Source organism: Panthera leo, chromosome B1 (assembly GCF_018350215.1).
Source record: "Panthera leo isolate Ple1 chromosome B1, P.leo_Ple1_pat1.1, whole genome shotgun sequence".
Lineage (NCBI taxonomy): Eukaryota > Metazoa > Chordata > Mammalia > Carnivora > Felidae > Panthera > Panthera leo.
Genome location: NC_056682.1, coordinates 122,713,297 through 122,730,035, shown reverse-complemented (window position 1 = coordinate 122,730,035; position 16,739 = coordinate 122,713,297). Strand labels below are relative to the sequence as shown.

Here is a 16,739-nt window from a genome sequence, read left to right as displayed (position 1 = left end):
ACAGAGAAGAGTCAAGAGGGTGGGGGTATGTTGAGCTAGCTCTGTGCCACAGTCTCTTGGCCAGCTTAGTAATGCCACGGTAAGATAGGTTCCTTTATGGCTGTTCCTTTATTGAGGGTCCTCAAATGTGCACAGTGAACAGGATATATTGTTTCCCAAATTTCTTCGACCACAAAACTCTTAAGGTTGTGTGGCGGGGGGGGTGCATCTCCAGGAACTAGGTTTCTTGGCACAATTTCGGGAAACACAGCTCTCAACGGTGGTTAAGCATCCTGAGACAGAATATGCCAGCTCCTGTTAAAGCCTTCTCTGGCAACCCAACCCCACCCCCCCCCCACCACTTCCCTACACACCCATGACTCTTACTTAGCTTCCTGACACTGTGAATCTACCAATCCCACAGTTCACCATTACATATTATTTTAGTTATTGAAAGAGAGGGACTTCTATCTTTTCATTTTTCTATCTAAGCCTACAATTAAAATGGCGGCGGCGGGGGGTGGGGGTGGGGGGCTGCTACAACATGTGCTTTCATCTGGGAAGAAAAGTTCCAGGGTATATTTTCTCATTGCTATGCAGCCCCTGCAGATATGATTACGGACTTTAATTTGAAAGGAAGAGCTATAGTACTTCGGAGATATTTCTTCAGAAATGGTGAGTCAGTCACTGCAGATAAGAACAGAATCTTTCTCAGCGGGCAATCAGGACCCATAATTCCCTTCTAACTGATCCTCTGATGACTTCATAAAAACAGATGAAGAGGTGTGAACAGTGATACATGGAGAAAACTAAAAATTTTCTGTTTAAATTTATTCTTTTAATTTCTTTACTAAAAGAAGGATTTCTTTTTTAAAAAAAGTATATTGACGTGAGGTTTGCATGGCACTCCGAAACATAAGATGTAATTTAGTCAATGCTGAAAGGAGTCCTCTGCCTTCCTAGCCATTCTCCCCATAGCTACATGAAGCAGGTGGCCCTGTAATATATCAGTCATCCGACAGAGTTAAAGAAGGAAGGGTATTACCTACCACAACTTTTCAGCTATGTTCCTGAGCAGGACATAGGCATCCACCTTAGAATCCTCTTTGGGGTTGGGGCTATTTTACTGATCACTCAAATACCAGCTTTAAAACACAGCAGCTTGAGAGAAGACCAATAAAAAAAAATAAAAGATATGTTTGTCTACACTGAGCATAAGAAATCTAAAAGAAATTTTCTCTAAAATTTCATGCTGGTAGAATACTATAATTTTTAAAAGCCATTGGAAAAAAAAATGAAAAGCGTTTCAAATTCTACTGGAATATAAGAGCAGAAAACTAAAAAGCTTTTTAAGAAGGCTTAGAAAAGGTAATTTTTTAATGAAAGCAATTAAAACCCATGTTTTACGTTGTTCCTGGATCTCAGTCTCCTGGCTGACAAAGGCAGTCCACACCAAAGGCTGAGCTGAGATTAAATGGAAAGCTTTAAAAATTGCAGAGGGGGGAGGAGGGGCGGGGTCAGTGGCTTGAGCGCTGCCCAAGGGCGGCTAATGTGGTGCAACCTCAGAGATCTAACGCTCTCCGGCTCCTGATTAACATATGCAGAGTGTTTCCAAGTGCTTTTAAAGTTTGGTGGGTTTTTATTTTTCTCTTCCCCGGTCATCAAAACACTCCAGAAGGCAGTTTCTGAATTCTGCCCTTTTGTTTTAGCTTTTCCTAGCTTCACTGTTAGCCTTGCCTGCTGCTGACCACCTGCGCACACTTAACCGAGTGTCAGAGCTGAGTGGAGTCACTGGAAACCCAATATGGGTGAGGGGAGCTGACCCAACAGGCCAAGAGTCGGAGAGACTAATTGTTCAGGCTGTCATTCTGACACAAATTGAAAACTTTCAATCCTTGTCCTGGGCAGGACATAAGCAGGGACAAAAGTCCCTATCTACTGTGTGCTGAGCCTCGGCAGGTTTTCTCCTTTCATCTCCCAGCACCCCGTGGGGTAGATCCTGTAAATGTCCCCACTAGGATAAGGATGACACAGAATCAGCAAATGAGAAGTAACTCCCTCTAAGAATAGCAGAGCAGAATTCTAACCCACGCCTCTCTGCCTCAAACCTGTACTTTCTGGCTTATACATACCCTTCCCCCAACACAATGCATTGAAACACAGATGAAAACAAGCCCTTAGAGAATTTTAACAGCATCAGCAAACAATAGACAATGTCCCTCCCACATTCCCTACAGCAAAAAGACATCTGTTTTGGTAAGATTTCTTACCAAAGATCAGTCTAGGATCTCGGTTCCCAGTCTGTCAAATTTGGAAATCATAAAGAATCACCTTAAACATAGTATGTACGAATGGAAAACATGATCAGATATTCAATTTTTTTAACATTTATTCATTTTTGAGAGACACAGACAGAGTGAGGGCATGGAGGGGGAGAGAGGGAAACACAGAATCAGAAGCAGGCTCCAGGCCCTGAGCTGTCAGCACAGAGCCCGATGCAGCAGGACTCAAACTCACAAACCGTGACATCATGACCTGGGCTGAAGTCGGATGCTTGACCACCCAGGTGCCCCAAAACATGATCAGATATTCAAAATGAATGTTGCTGGGTGATGTTAGGTAATGATAGGGTGATGTTATAATGCGGAGGAATTTTTTTCTATCTTTATTTATCTCTGTCCTTAACCAGAAAGGTAGAATAATTTATAAATAGGAGTAAAAGTAGGCTAATAAAGAAACTGAGGAGTTCATATGAGAGTTTAGACATTTATATATGCTAAATTATTACATACACACCATTTTATTAAACACTTAAGCATTTTTTTAAGCCATCATTAGATACTGATTTTGCTTGAATTAGTTCAATAATCATCAGCTGGAAATGCTTCTAACATAAGTAAGTTCCAAAAGCTTTTCTGTATTTGCAAAAACTGTATCTACAGACTAGCCATAGCTACATTCTTTAGCCCTTGTATCTTCAGACAGACCCTGAACATTCAGGTGTTCTTGAAATTAAGGCTAAATTTTCACAATGGTAGAAAGTAGAAACTTGAGCCAACCAACTGCTACAGCCTACAGAAAACCAACAAGCAGTTTCGGTCATTTTTCCCTCAGTATAGAATGAGGTGACTGACTATACTGAGCTGCTTCTGCTCCCCCCCTCCGGAGATGTCATTTCCCTGAACAATTTCCACCGGCACACAACCAATCCCTTCAAAGACAAGCATTCCCTTAAAATTAATTTTAATCTTTTCCTAATCCAAAACATCAAACGGTGGAAAAAGCAATTTTTCTAAACAGAAACGTATTTCCTTTGGTCTCCCAGTAGATTCTAAATTCTAATCAAATTTAGTCCAAAGCCACTTAATGACTACGTATTCCAACCCGGATAACGAGACATGCTGCTAACTTACCATTTGGTGACAAATGCCTCTTTATTCAAATGTCCCACCCCCCCCACCCCCCACTGGTGGTATTATTAGCAATGAAAAGAGTGACTTAGAGGCCAACTTTTTAAAGAGCAGGGTAGATCTTCATCCAAGTTTTTCCCATGATCTCCTACAACTGAATAACATTGACTACAGGGAGATTTTTGAAGTATGCTGCTAATGAATTTTTTCCCTCCACACACCTATATTTAAATATTTCTAAATGCTAAGCACAAGAGAAATAAAGTTGAAAGAGAAATGGAATAGAATATACGCTCCAGGAGGGCAGGAGCCTAAATCCCTTGGTTCAGCGTACATCTCTAGGGCCTGCCTAGCACAAGGCGCTGCTTACCAAATATTTATCGAAATGCACAAGACAAATCCTTGCCTTCAAGGAGTTCACACTCCTTGAAGTGCCAGGCACTGTTCTAGGCTCTGCAGATAGAGCCAAACGTATCTTGGAGGAAGCAAAACCCATCTTGCGTCCTCACTGCGCGTATTCTGAGGGTGGACAGGGAGGGAGAGATGAAAAGGTGAGATGGGAGACAAATGAAAAACTATGTATGAGTTACACACTCTTAAGGAAAAAAGGCAGCTTAATAAGGGGGAGGGGAGTTTTTCTAGATTGGGTGGCCTTACACTTGGAAGACTTTCAGAGGAGGTTGAGATTTAAACGAAATGAGGGAGTGAGTCGTACAAGTATTTTGGGTCAAAGTGTTCTAAACAAAGAGAACTGTTAAATAGGCAACTAGTAATACCAGAGTTTGCAACTACTATAATGAGGTACGCGGGCTGGGCTTGCTAGGTGTGTACTGTGATTGCACTTCTTCCTGGACACCCAGCAAGACCACGTGTTTAGCTGCTCTTGCAGTTTGGGGCAGCCTTGTGACTCGTCTTTGTCAAAAGACTGTAAGAGATGTGTTATGTGTCACTCCTGAGGCAAGGCTTTCAGAAGCAGGCATGTCTACTCCATGCTCTCTTTTTTTGCCTTCCACATAAAGTAAAGCACAAGGAATGGGGTCAGCAGAGCCATATGGAAGAGGCCTGGGTCTCTGAACGTTAACTGGGAGACGGCCATCTGCTGACCACGGGTACAGCAAGGCATGAACAAAATTCTCTCCCATATTAGACTGGGAGCTCCTGGAGGACAGGATGAGGCCTTTTTCACTTTTATATCCCTAGAGCCTGGCACAACACCTGGTGAATGGTAGGTACTCAAGTATTAATTGAATAGATACTATCAAGATGGTGAAAAAAAGCAATTTGTTCTGTTAAACAGTAATCAAGGAAATGAAGCAGCAAGAGTTCACGGTAAGGACAGTTTAAAAAATGTTTTTTAATTTAGGGGTGCCTGGGTGGCTCAGTCGGTTGACCCGCGGTCATGATCTCATGGTCTGTGAGTTGGAGACCCGCATCGGGCTCTGTGCTGACAGCTCAGAGCCTGGAGCCTGTTTCCGATTCTGTCTCCCTTGCTCTCTGCCCCTCCCCTGCTCATGTTCTGTCTCTCTGTCGAAAATAAACCAAAAAAAATTTCAATTTTTTTTTTAATTTACTCAAACTCAAGTTAGTTAACATACAGTGTAGTACTGGTTTCAGGAATAGGACCCAGTGACTCATCACTTACATATAACACCCACTGCTCATCCCAAAAAGTGCCCTCCTTAATGCCCATCACCCCTCTAGCCCATCCCCCACCCACTCCCCCTCCGGCATCCCTCCCGTTTGTTCTTGGTATTTGAGAGCCTCTTAAGATTTGCCTCCCTCTCTGTTTTTATCTTATTTTTCCTTCCCTTCCCCTATGTTCTACCTATTTTGCTTCTTAAATTCCACATGAATGAACTCATGTATTTGTTTTTCTCTGACTTATCTTGCTTAGCATAATATACTCCAGTTCCATCCACGTTGTTGCAAATGGCAAGATTTCAATCTTTCTGACTGCCAAGTAATATTCCATTGGGTGTGTGTATCCACATACACGGATACACACATACGCACACACCACTTCTCTGTCCAGTCGATGGACCATTTGGGCTCTTTCCATAATTTGTTAATTGTTAACTCCATAATTTGATAGGGCTGCTATAAATAAACACTGGGTAAAATGTGCCCTTTCGAATCACTATTTTTGTATCCTTGGGATAAATACCTAGTAGTGCAATTGCTGGGTTGTGGAGTAGTTCTAATTTTTTGAGGAACCTCCATACTGTTTTCCAGAGTTACTATACCAGTTTTCATCCCCGCCAACAGTACAAAAGTGTTCCCACAAGAAGTATATGTTTAAGAACAGAGTGAACAGCTCATAATGGATAGGAGGGGTGTAGGGGTAGATATTCTTGGCAGAGTCAAGAGCATGAGCAAAGAGAGGAATATTATATATGGTAGAGGGACATGATCCAAAAAAGTGTCCATACTTGTATACTTTTCATTCAATAAAGGTTTATTAAGCAACTACTAGGTACTGAGCACTGCTGAAGTTGTCAAGAGCACACAGCCTAGTAAGGCTAGACCCTGCTCAAGGTGGGTACTGAAAGTCAGGATACAAAGAGGACATAAAAAGGAGAATGGTAATTCTATTGCGGATCATGACACTGTAGCTGCGTCCTGAAATTCCAGCAGACATGGTCCAGGCAGATTAGCCAGGGTTGGGCATCCTAGAGGAAGAGGGTGAGCAAAGGCTTAAAAAGCTCAGCCCTTCAACAAAGTAAGCTCCAAGAGGCCAAGGCCTTTGTTGTATTCATTGCTGAATCTCTAGGGCTTATACTTAGCAGACTGGGAATGACTGAAGATCTGGAGGAAGAGGGTAAGATTAGAAATAAGGCCACAGAGGAGGCAGGGACAATAAAGGAGAAGGAATCAGAGAGCCCTGATGGGGATCACATCAGGTTTGCATTTTACAAGAGCACTCTGGTTGAAAGGTACATGAAGGGGTGTGACCAGGAAAGGAGAGCCTTAAGAGATGGCTGCAAGGGCCCAGGCCCCAGCTGACAGGTGACTAAAACTGAAATAAAAGGGGAATTTGGGAGTAAATCACAGGATTCCCGAACTCTATGGGGAAGACTCAGAGGCTTGTGATTTTATTTATCTAGAAAAGAGGAAAGTCTATGATGACTACTAAATACAAGCAAAAGCAGGTTCAGAGTAAACAACAGTAATCCAATGTTGCACATGTAACATCTGGGTTGCTTGAGGGTTTTCCAAGAAATGTCCAAAAGGCAGTTGGACACGCAGGCATGATGCTCTGGGAAAAGTTCTGGTCCAGTGTCAAAAATCGAAGAACCAGCAGCATTTAGGTGATAGCCAATGACATGGGAATAAATGAAACTGCCCAAACACAGCTACCACTGCTACCCGGATTGTTCACTGCACAACTCCCAGAGCTCTAGGGGCCCCAGGTCACTGCAGTTTTGTACAACTGTCACAGCATTTCTCTGGTAGATACCTGTAATGAATCTGTAAGGAAAGACATCTTCTAATTCATCAAAGTCTTTGTATTGATGAGCAACAGGTTTGCCTCCAGAACTCCTCCAGAACAAGCAGTGGTGAGATAAAGGAAAGGGAAGAAAAAGGGGAAAGGCAGGTGAGAGAGAAAAGAGACAAAGCAAAATCTATTTCTGTTTAGGTATCATTTCGAAACTGATCAAGGGGCATCTGGGTGGCTCAGTCAGTTGAGCATCCAACTCTTGATTTTGGCTCAGGTCATCATCTCACAATTCACCAGCCCCAGGTCAGGCTCTGCACTGACAGAGCGGTGCCTGTTTGGGGTTCTCTCCCTGACCCTCCTCCGCGTGCACATATGAAAACCATCCTCCTGCTGCTGTCTCAGAGAGATCTAGGGGCCCTCCTTCAGCTTCATGTTCCAGAGCTCCATTTCCTTTGTAAAATGCTGCTGCTGCAGGCATCCCTACACATAGACACTCACCTAAACACAGTGAACAATTCTCCCCTGACCTTCACCAATTAGAAGACTAGGATAAAAATCACTGCAGGGCATTTTCAAACGGCCCTCCCCAAACTGGAAATGAACATGATAACAAATACCTGTTAACAGCACAGAATGCTGCTGTGTTTCGACAGCAACATGCATGGTGTGGAACCAGGGGTTCTGAAATGGGGGTGACTTTGTTTCTCCCCCAAAGGACGTCTGACAATGTCTGGAGACGTTTTTGGTTGTCACAACAGGGGGACAGGGAATCAGTTCTTTTGGCATCTAGTGGGTTGAGGCTAGGGGTGCTGTAGACCTTACAATGTACAAGACAGGTACAAACAATTAGCGGTCCCCAAATCTCAGTGGTGTCAAGGTTGAGTAAAACTAATATTAAACTATAAGTTTTTTGCGGCCTAGGACCAGTAAGTACTCCCCGACTCAAAGCAGATGCTCAAAAATGTTTAAGACCAAATTAAAAGGAAGACTTATCACACCACATTGAAGCAATGGGCAATAATTTCACTAATAATTTCACTTTTTTTTCTCCTTCTGCTATCACTGGCTTCCTTCTAGGCTTCTAGACTTTTCAAATAACCAAAAAGTCAAGAAGTGTTAGAAGCCTAAATGATATATACAGTTTAAGTGCTTTGATAAACCAAATTCTCTCATTTCTATCAAATTCTTAATTTCTGCCTAACATAGATAAACGCTTTGAAAAGAATCATCCCTGCCTATGTAAAATTTCATCATTTTCCACAAGTCACATAGATTAAAATAATGGTCTACTAGGAAACACAAACAAAAACAGTTGTTGACCATTGTTCTATATATTGAGAAATGCAATGTTGGCAGCTAATTTAGATTAGATGAAAAAAGCAAACAGAATGAAATAAAAGCAGAAGCTAAATATAGGTCATCTAAGTTAATCTCACTCTGACTCCCTTTATCCATTACTAATTACTGCTCCTCACACCTAACCTCAATAGCCTTTCATTTCTTTTCTCAAAATTTAAATGGGAATAATAAACTCACACGTTTTGTAAAGGGGCATCTGATTTAAGTTCTGCCATTTGCTTGGATCCTGACACTAAAATTGACTGTGTTCCTAATTTGTAAGGTTCTTCTTTCATTTCCACTGTAACCAGATGAGAGAGCACAAAAGCTTTTTTTTTTTTTTTTTTTTTTGTAAAAACCCTAGAGAAACATGTTCCTGCCCTTCCTGAAAAGGGAGACAGGATATCACTATCCCAAACCAGCACCCTTCAGTAACTAATGCCTTTTTGTCCCCCAGTGTTGAGACAATGGCTCCCTTAAGCGTCAGATGCCCTGAGAGTGCTACAACTGCTGAATGAATTTTCATGGAACATAAATCACTTTCCCACTACCTGCCACTTACAAACCTGCTTCTCATGAACCTTGGACCCTGCACAATATGGCTCGTCATGTCCTTTGTGACAGATAGGAACAAGGGACTGTTTGCATAAGTAGATAAAGGACATTTTCCCTATTGACACTTATGTTTTTTTCCTCCCCTTGTGCAATGAAAAGAAAAATTTTTTTTTATTAAAAATCACAGGAACATCCAATTCCTGCATGCCAACTAAATTTAAAATATACTTAAATATTTCCATGTTTCTTATGGCTGTTGAACACTTTAATAGGACTTTTAGAAACATATTTATCTGATCATTTCCTAATATAACCTCCATGTGGATCAGATCTCTTATGCTTTTGCAGGAGAACTTTTGAGCAACTTTTCATCCCATTTCGGGGGGTCTTAGAGGATGGAGGAGGATACAGACACACCGTAAGACGAACCCACCCCCCACATTTACCGGTTGAGAAATTCTTCCCATATATGGATTTCCTAAATTCACTTAATCCTCTTGGACCGGACTTGCTGAAAAGAACAATGATTAAATACTGTTGTTGAGGTGACAGCATTCATATTCATCTAATCCCACTGCTCTGTGCTAAATTCAGGCTGCTTTCAAGTGGGAAAGTTACACACTTCCCACAGGAACTGAAGTTGCCGGCTCCTTTGCAGCCCTTACCCTAAGCACCTGGGGAGCCCAGGGGCTGTTTGGAAACTCACACAAGCAGCACCCCTGCTGAGTAAATCACAGCTGCCAATGGTCAGCCTGGGTGCCTGTGTTCTCTCCTTTTCCACTGGCCCAGAGCACACACCTCACCTGCACACCCAGCTCAGACATGAACAGATGCTGAAGTCAGGCGGTCCCATCACAAAAAACAACACTTCTGTGAGCCAGGTTATGCCAGAGGCTCTCTAGGCACGAACTCATGAAGTAATTTAATACAAGCTTGGATAAAAAGCCAAGTGAGCAATTTAGACGCCGAAAGGAAACCCAAGGGAAAGTCCTCTGGCTTTCATGAGAAGACAGCAATAGGCAGAGAGCATCTTGGACACATTCGGATGGGAAACGAGAGAAGAGTTGGGGCAGCGGCTATCTGCCAGGTCCGTTTTAGGGAAACGGTGGAAAAGTTTCCTTTACTCCAACTCCCGAGATTAGGAGTGCTTACAATCTGGGCTAATAATTCTAAACTCCTCTTAGGGTCAGGAGAAGCAAGTGACATTGAATGTAACTGAAGCAGAACAAGAGCTATGTGTGCCGATCTTGCTGAAAACCAAATGAAGTCCAGCATTTTTCTGAGAGTGGCCGGAAATCAGTCTTCCACGTGGCATGTAAAACCTTGAAGGGGAAAAGCATCAGCCTCAACAAGTCTCATGGGGGGAAAAAAATCTATTAATGAAAAGACCTTTGCAACAGAAAAAGATGGCAGTAGGGATGTATGCTGACAACCTTGAGAATAATGCCACAGGCTAGAGCCAAGACATGTGATTCTAATGTCAGGCCCGAGCCCAGCTGGAGCGGCCATGGGAAAGAAAGATACCATACAGAGGAGAAGCCCAGGGCCAGCGCTGAGTGAAGTGGGTGACAAATTGGTGCTAAGGCACCATAAGCGGCAGGCTTGTTTTCTCCCGCCTGAGGATGTAAGCTGTAAGAGGCTTTCACCCTGGAGGCCTGGATGCCGGGGAGGCAGGCGGGCAGCATATATACAGCGGAGTTTCCCTCTGAGGCGGCGGGAGGCTGTCACCACCAGCACAGCAGGGAAAACCTGACACAGACACAGATGCTGGCCTCTGGGCCAGGTGGGTGCGTGGCCCCAGGCGGACGCAGAGCACGCAGGGCAGGAGATTCACAATCCAACACAGCACGTCCCCCAGGCCGGCAAACGTGCCTTGGCCTGGAGAGCAGGACTCAAACACTGTGGCCGATTGTCACCCAAACAGCTGTGCTGCAGCCTGGGAGGCCAAGTGCGGGGACGCTGGCACGATGTCTTCAAGAGGGTGCAGGCTCCTGAGCGCAGCAGAAACAAAGCTGCCCCCAGGGGCCTGCTGGCCAGTCCTTGCAAAGGGGCATTCAATAAATGATTGTATAACTGGCTTCAATTTCCTCCTCTTGCGCCCACAGGAAAATCTATCAACCAGAACTGACCGAATTTCCCAAAACCTGTGAGGCCTGGGAAGATGCAGAAGGATGAAAAAGTCTCTCTGCCCTCAAGGGGCTTATTGTCATCTAAGCCAAATCATTTTTTTCCAAATCTGTTCACAGCCTTCCTTATAGTCAAAATCAATTAAATGGGTCAAAATCACAAAATCAGCATTGTTTTTAACACACACACACACACACACACACACAGAGCTATGAGAATAGAAGAGAAAGTTCTTGTGGAACTTTTGAATCTAATATGTATGTTTACTACTACTGTGAGTCAAAGTGAAACTAAGTTTGAAAGTTGCTCATCTACTGAGGAAAACAGAAACACCTAGCCATATACAAGACCTTGCACACACACTATTTTGCAGAATCATCCATGAACCCCATGAAGCAAAAGTCCTCATTATGCCCATTTTTTCCAGTGACTCAGAGAGGTTAACTGGCTTGTTCAAAGCAACACAGCAGAGCTTGAAAATAACCCCAGATGGGTCCGACTCCAGTATACCCTTGAGTCCCACAGGAGTTCAGGGACACTGGTAAGCAAAGAGGGCTGGAGGAGAAAGAAACAGACAGGAGCCAGGGGGATACAATCTGAAAGGGGCCCGGAAAGGTAGGTAGATCTTGGCTGGGGTGAAGGGGAAGAGATACAGAAGTGAGCGAGGCTATTTGGGGGGTAAGTGGAGAATCCAACCTGACTGTAGCAGAGGGCACTGGAAATTGAGAGACTAAAGCAGTTGGACAGGCCCCAGCAGCCCTTATCAGACACTTTGAGACCTGAGACTTTGGACACAAACACTAACGTCTTTGAGCTTTACTTTCCTCATCTGTAAGATGGGAGTAAGAACAGTACCTCTACTTCAATGTAGATGGAGTAAAATAATGTATGCAAAGTGCTTGAGCTCAACATAGGATAGCTTAAAAAAGTTGCCTCATCCAGAACCCTGCACCAATGAATAGATGAAAACACATCATTTTATTTGGCCCTGACAGCAATCCTATAAAATAGACAAGATAAACTTTAAGGGCTCAGAAAACTCTGGCAGAGACCAAAGATGACTTACACTGGGGTTTCTGTTCTGGGCTGCTTACTCAAAGGGGAGAAGGGGAGATAATAAGGCTGAATAGTTTGGGCAGTCTGATGGCGACCTTGAATGTTAGGCAGAGAAATTTAGACATCCACCAATACGTGTCAGGGAGCATAAAAGGTTTTTGAAGACAAGAGCTATGGGGTAAGAGCGGGGATGGGGTGTTAACTAATAGGAAGGCTCTGAAATTAGGAAAATCCTACTGCTCTTAGACCTAATTTTTATAGGTCAAGATGTGCAGGGGCGCCTGGGTGGCTCAGTTGGTTGAATGTCCAACTTCGGCTCAGGTCATGATCTCGAGGTTTGTGAGTTCAAGCCCTGCACTGGGCTCTGTGCTGACAGCTCAGAGCCTGGAGCCTGCTTTGGATTCTGTGTCTCCCTCTCTCTGCCCCTCCCCTGCTTGTGCGCTCGCTGTCTCTCTCTCTCTCTCTCTCTCTGTCAAAAATAAACATTAAAAATAATAATAAATGAAAAAAATAAAAGTCAAGATATGTACACACATCCCAGAGAAATAGCTCTAAGACTTACAAAATTGAAAGTATTATATCTAGGGGCAAGAATCAGATGGGGCAGTCAGATGGGGATTGGTAAGTCCTGAAAGTGGAGAAAAGTTGAGATTTTAAGAAAGCCACAGTGGTCTTGCCACTGGGAGCAATAGGGACAAGGGAGCCACATGCAACATCCTTAGTCCTTGGAGGGTTCAGGAACTACTGGCAAAGTCAGCCCTGCTGCGGAGCAGGATGGAGGCAGCTGAAGCCAGTTCCCTTTGGGTGTTCCCACTGGCAAGCCTCCTGACCGTGAAACAGACACCCTGGGCTTAACCTGATGCCATTTGACACTTAGCTTTTTGTTTTTATTCCATGCTAGCCAACTAAGCATCTGATAATGATTTGGCTCCCCATGCAGGCCTGGCTACAGGAAGAGAATGTGTGCTGGTTACTCCCACACTAGAATCCCAGGCCATGAAATGGAAATAGAAAGAGTTCATTCCCATTTCAAGTCAGTAGGTTGGCAATCTGGCTTTGTATATCCACTTCCTGAACTCAGTCAACACAATGGGGAGATGAACTCTTGTTATGCTCATCAACTCCACTTCTGAGCCGAGAGAGCTGAGGTCCTCAAGGAACCAAGGACACCCACGGAATATGCTACTCTGTAAATCCTCCTGGGAAAACCCACTTTGCCATCTATTGATGGCCTGGGAAAGCAATGGGGACTCATGTCAGCTTAAAGGCCACAGAGGTTAGGGAACCAAAAAAGATAAACTAGACAAGAGGCAATAGGAATGCGGAAGAAAAAAATGAAATTACAGGGCTCCTGGGTGGCTAGGTCAGTTAAGCGTCCGACTCTTGGTTTTGGCTCAGGTCATCTCCCAGTTTCATGGGTTCAAGCCCCGTGTCGGGCTCCACACTGACAGTGCAGAGCCTGCTTGGGATTCTCTGTCTTCCTATCTGCCCCTCCCCCACACATGCTGCCTCTCCTCTCTCAAAATAAATAAATAAATATTTTAAAAAATGAAACTACAAGAGAAACAAAGCAGCAAAAAAGATGCAAAGAGGACTCAGATCTTCAATTTCGGGGACTCCCAACCTCTAAAACACAGTGGTTTGTAGAACCTGGATTTTGCTGGAGACGTTCACTTGAGATGACATATAGTAGCTATGTGCAAGCCACCAACTGATTGGGATCATAAAAGTATTCATTACACTGCTGGTCACCCTTTTCACTTCACAAAAATTTACTGAGGAGTGACAATATGCTAGGTATTACTACACCAGTCACTGGGGCTCTCTGCCTTCAAAGAGCTTAGAGTCTACTGGTGTTACAGGGAGGTTAATTTGCTATTTTGATAAATCTAGGTACTACAATGCACACAGTACAATGGGAACACCTAAAATAATGAGCACCACAGGGGAGAGAACTAAACTTTTTCAGCCAAAAGAGCTAAATCATTTTTAAAGAGAATGTAGATCAATGTTACTTTTTCATCTTGTTAATTTAAGTAGGCTTCACGCCCAGCATGGAATTGAAACTCAGGACTTGAACTTGCAATCCTGAGATCAAGACCTGAGCTGAGATCAAGAGTCAGATGCTTAACCAACTGAGCCATCCAGCACCCCTCATCTTGTTGACTTCAAATCAAGTATCAAATCATGTCCAGGTTTCATTCTGTAAGTGGTGAGAATAAATAGCAACAGTACTAGAAGATGTGATCTTAGCTGAAGGATTGTAGCAACATGTGTAGAAAATTCCCAATAAAGGCAGATGCCAGCTCTATCACAGTCCATGAGAAGGCAAATATCTAATATTCAAGCCACAAACCAAACCCTTACGTAAGGCATTGCCTGCCTACATAAAGACTACACATTCCTCTAGTTTCATCATCTAGTATAAAATTCCCAAACTGCAGCTCACAACTCATAATAATTTAATTTTCCATTCACCGAAAATTTAAGAGATCATAAAATCTCAGAGCTGAGAAGAAAGGCAAATTCAGGAAGCAAGACAATTCCAGGATACTGTTATCTTGTAACCCAACAGACTTTTCCAGAAGAATAATCACCTCAAGTGCATAAACCAAGAAAATATTCTAGGGCTACCAAAAATCAGAAATCTTAGAAAAAGACCTAGGATATTCCTCAATTACCAGGACAGGGTCAACAGAGGTATAAGGAAAATACAGAGCTAAGAGCATTGGATGACAGACATAAAAGAAATGCAGCTATATCAAAAAAGCAGATATAGAAACAGTCTTGGTTAGAGCTCATATCTCCTGCCTACCTTTTTATTCCCCATACCAACCCTCTACTCTAGGCTTAGTATAATGTACTGTGTTTGCAGAAGAATAATAGTGGAAGATTGGGGAACAAATATTTCCATAACATCTTCTATAGAGTATGTCTTCAAAACTGCTTTTGTTCCTGGTAGACTGCTCTTACTGAGATGTATTTTTTGGTTGTCCCACTGGCCAACGCTGAGGAACAGTATAGGAAGCTGCCCTAAAAATTCTTTACCATGCTCTAGAACTTTACCATGTTCTAGAACTTCTCTAAGCAGTATTATGTATTTTGTAACACGGGGCTGATGGTGGTTCACTCTTTGCACTGCTTTATAGGAAGCTCAGAAAACATTTGCCAATCAATGTTGAACTTTTGGCAAGTTCAACTGCCTACCAGTGCAAAAACATTACTTTTATCCCTTATTTTCCTTTCACCCATTCTCCTAATTAAAAACAATAAACGAAAAAAGTGTAATAGTTAATGTTAATAGCAAATATTTATTGAGTGCTTGTTAAATATTCTAATGCCGTAGTCTGTCTATATATCCTCTACCTTACATTTTGACTCCTAAAACCGGGTTTATTAAATACATACACTTAATATATGTAAGTATATTAAATTTTGGTTTTGGAAAAGTTAGGGTATGAAAAGACGGGTAGACGGATGAGTAAATTGATAGATGGGGGGAGAAACAGATCAATATCTCACATTATGGTGGTGGCTTTTCAGCCTTATCATGAAAAAAAGGGCATAAATAATGGCAAATGGCTGTAGATACACTAGGTGGGACTTGGTTCACCCTGGGCTGCAGTCTAGACACTCCCACATTAAAAGCAGTTTCAGATATGTTCCGCCATAAAGCAGAAAAACAAAAACTAGTACTCCCCTGTAGTAGACATCCACTGTAGCTTCTCATTTGTACCCCTAATTTGCCTTGTTTGTAAGCATATATAAATCCCGAGTGCAAATTTCAGCCTTCTGTAGGGTGGGAAAGAAAAAAACACGTGTATAAAAATACACAACATAGTATCTGAACTAGCTGAGAGCCAGGGTAGCTTAGAGAGTAGGGGCACAGACAGGGGGGAAGAGGGAGGGGCACAGAGAGGGAGAGGGTCTTCAAGCATCCACAGGAAGCCAACTTTCCCCTTGAATGCTGACACTCGACCAGGTCGATGTGCTTTCATCTTAGCACTCGTTTCTTCCTCTCCTCTACCGTAAGTCCATACAGAACCAAGCTAAGCTGGCTGTTGTGCAGCTGCAACAGACCAAACTCCAGGTAGGAGTTCCTGCAGCTCACTGGGAGCCATTCCAACAAGTTCTAGCTGGCTGGATTATCTAGCTCTCAAACCAGAGACTTACTACAAAGCAGCACATTAGAAGTGAGAAAGGGGCCGGCCCCAAGCCTGAAGGGCATTCCAAGAACTAGGCCCACCCAGAAGTCTGTGGCCACTCAAGGAAGGGGGACTGCATGCTGCCAGAGGGCCCGGCAGATGTTGTGACAGGTGGGCCCAAGGCTTCCAGGGGGACAGTCTCTGCAAGAGGCCGGCAAACTCCCGGGAGCACCAAGAATTGACACAGACAAGAAGGCTTCCCACACGGGGTGTGTCAGCTATTTTTCAGATGTATAATGTTAGTATAGTTAATAAAAACATTAGCAAATACTATTAAACTTAGAAAAAAATGTATAATAAAATCCCATTCTATCAGACAAGCAAAAATACATCTAATGCAATGATGGAAACATGTCGTTATACATTTGTCCAAGCCCACACAATATACACCACTAAGAGTGAACACAAAAGGTAAACTGCGGACTTTGGGCATTATAATGAATCAGCATGGGTTCACCCTTACCATTCTAGTGAGTGATATTGATAATGGGGGAGGTTATGCATATGTGAGAGCAGAAGGCATATATGAAATCTCCATACCATCCTCTCAATTTTACTGAAAACCTAAAACTGCTCTAATAATAATAATAATAATAATAATAATAATAATAATAATAATAAAATCTGTGG

At 43.0% G+C, this 16,739-nt stretch overlaps 1 protein-coding gene across 1 annotated transcript in view; it reads right to left on the bottom strand.

The window, feature by feature from the left end:
* TSPAN5 (tetraspanin 5) overlaps positions 1 to 16,739 on the bottom strand; it is a 175,386-nt gene that overhangs the window by 76,117 nt on the left and 82,530 nt on the right. The window lies entirely within an intron of this gene.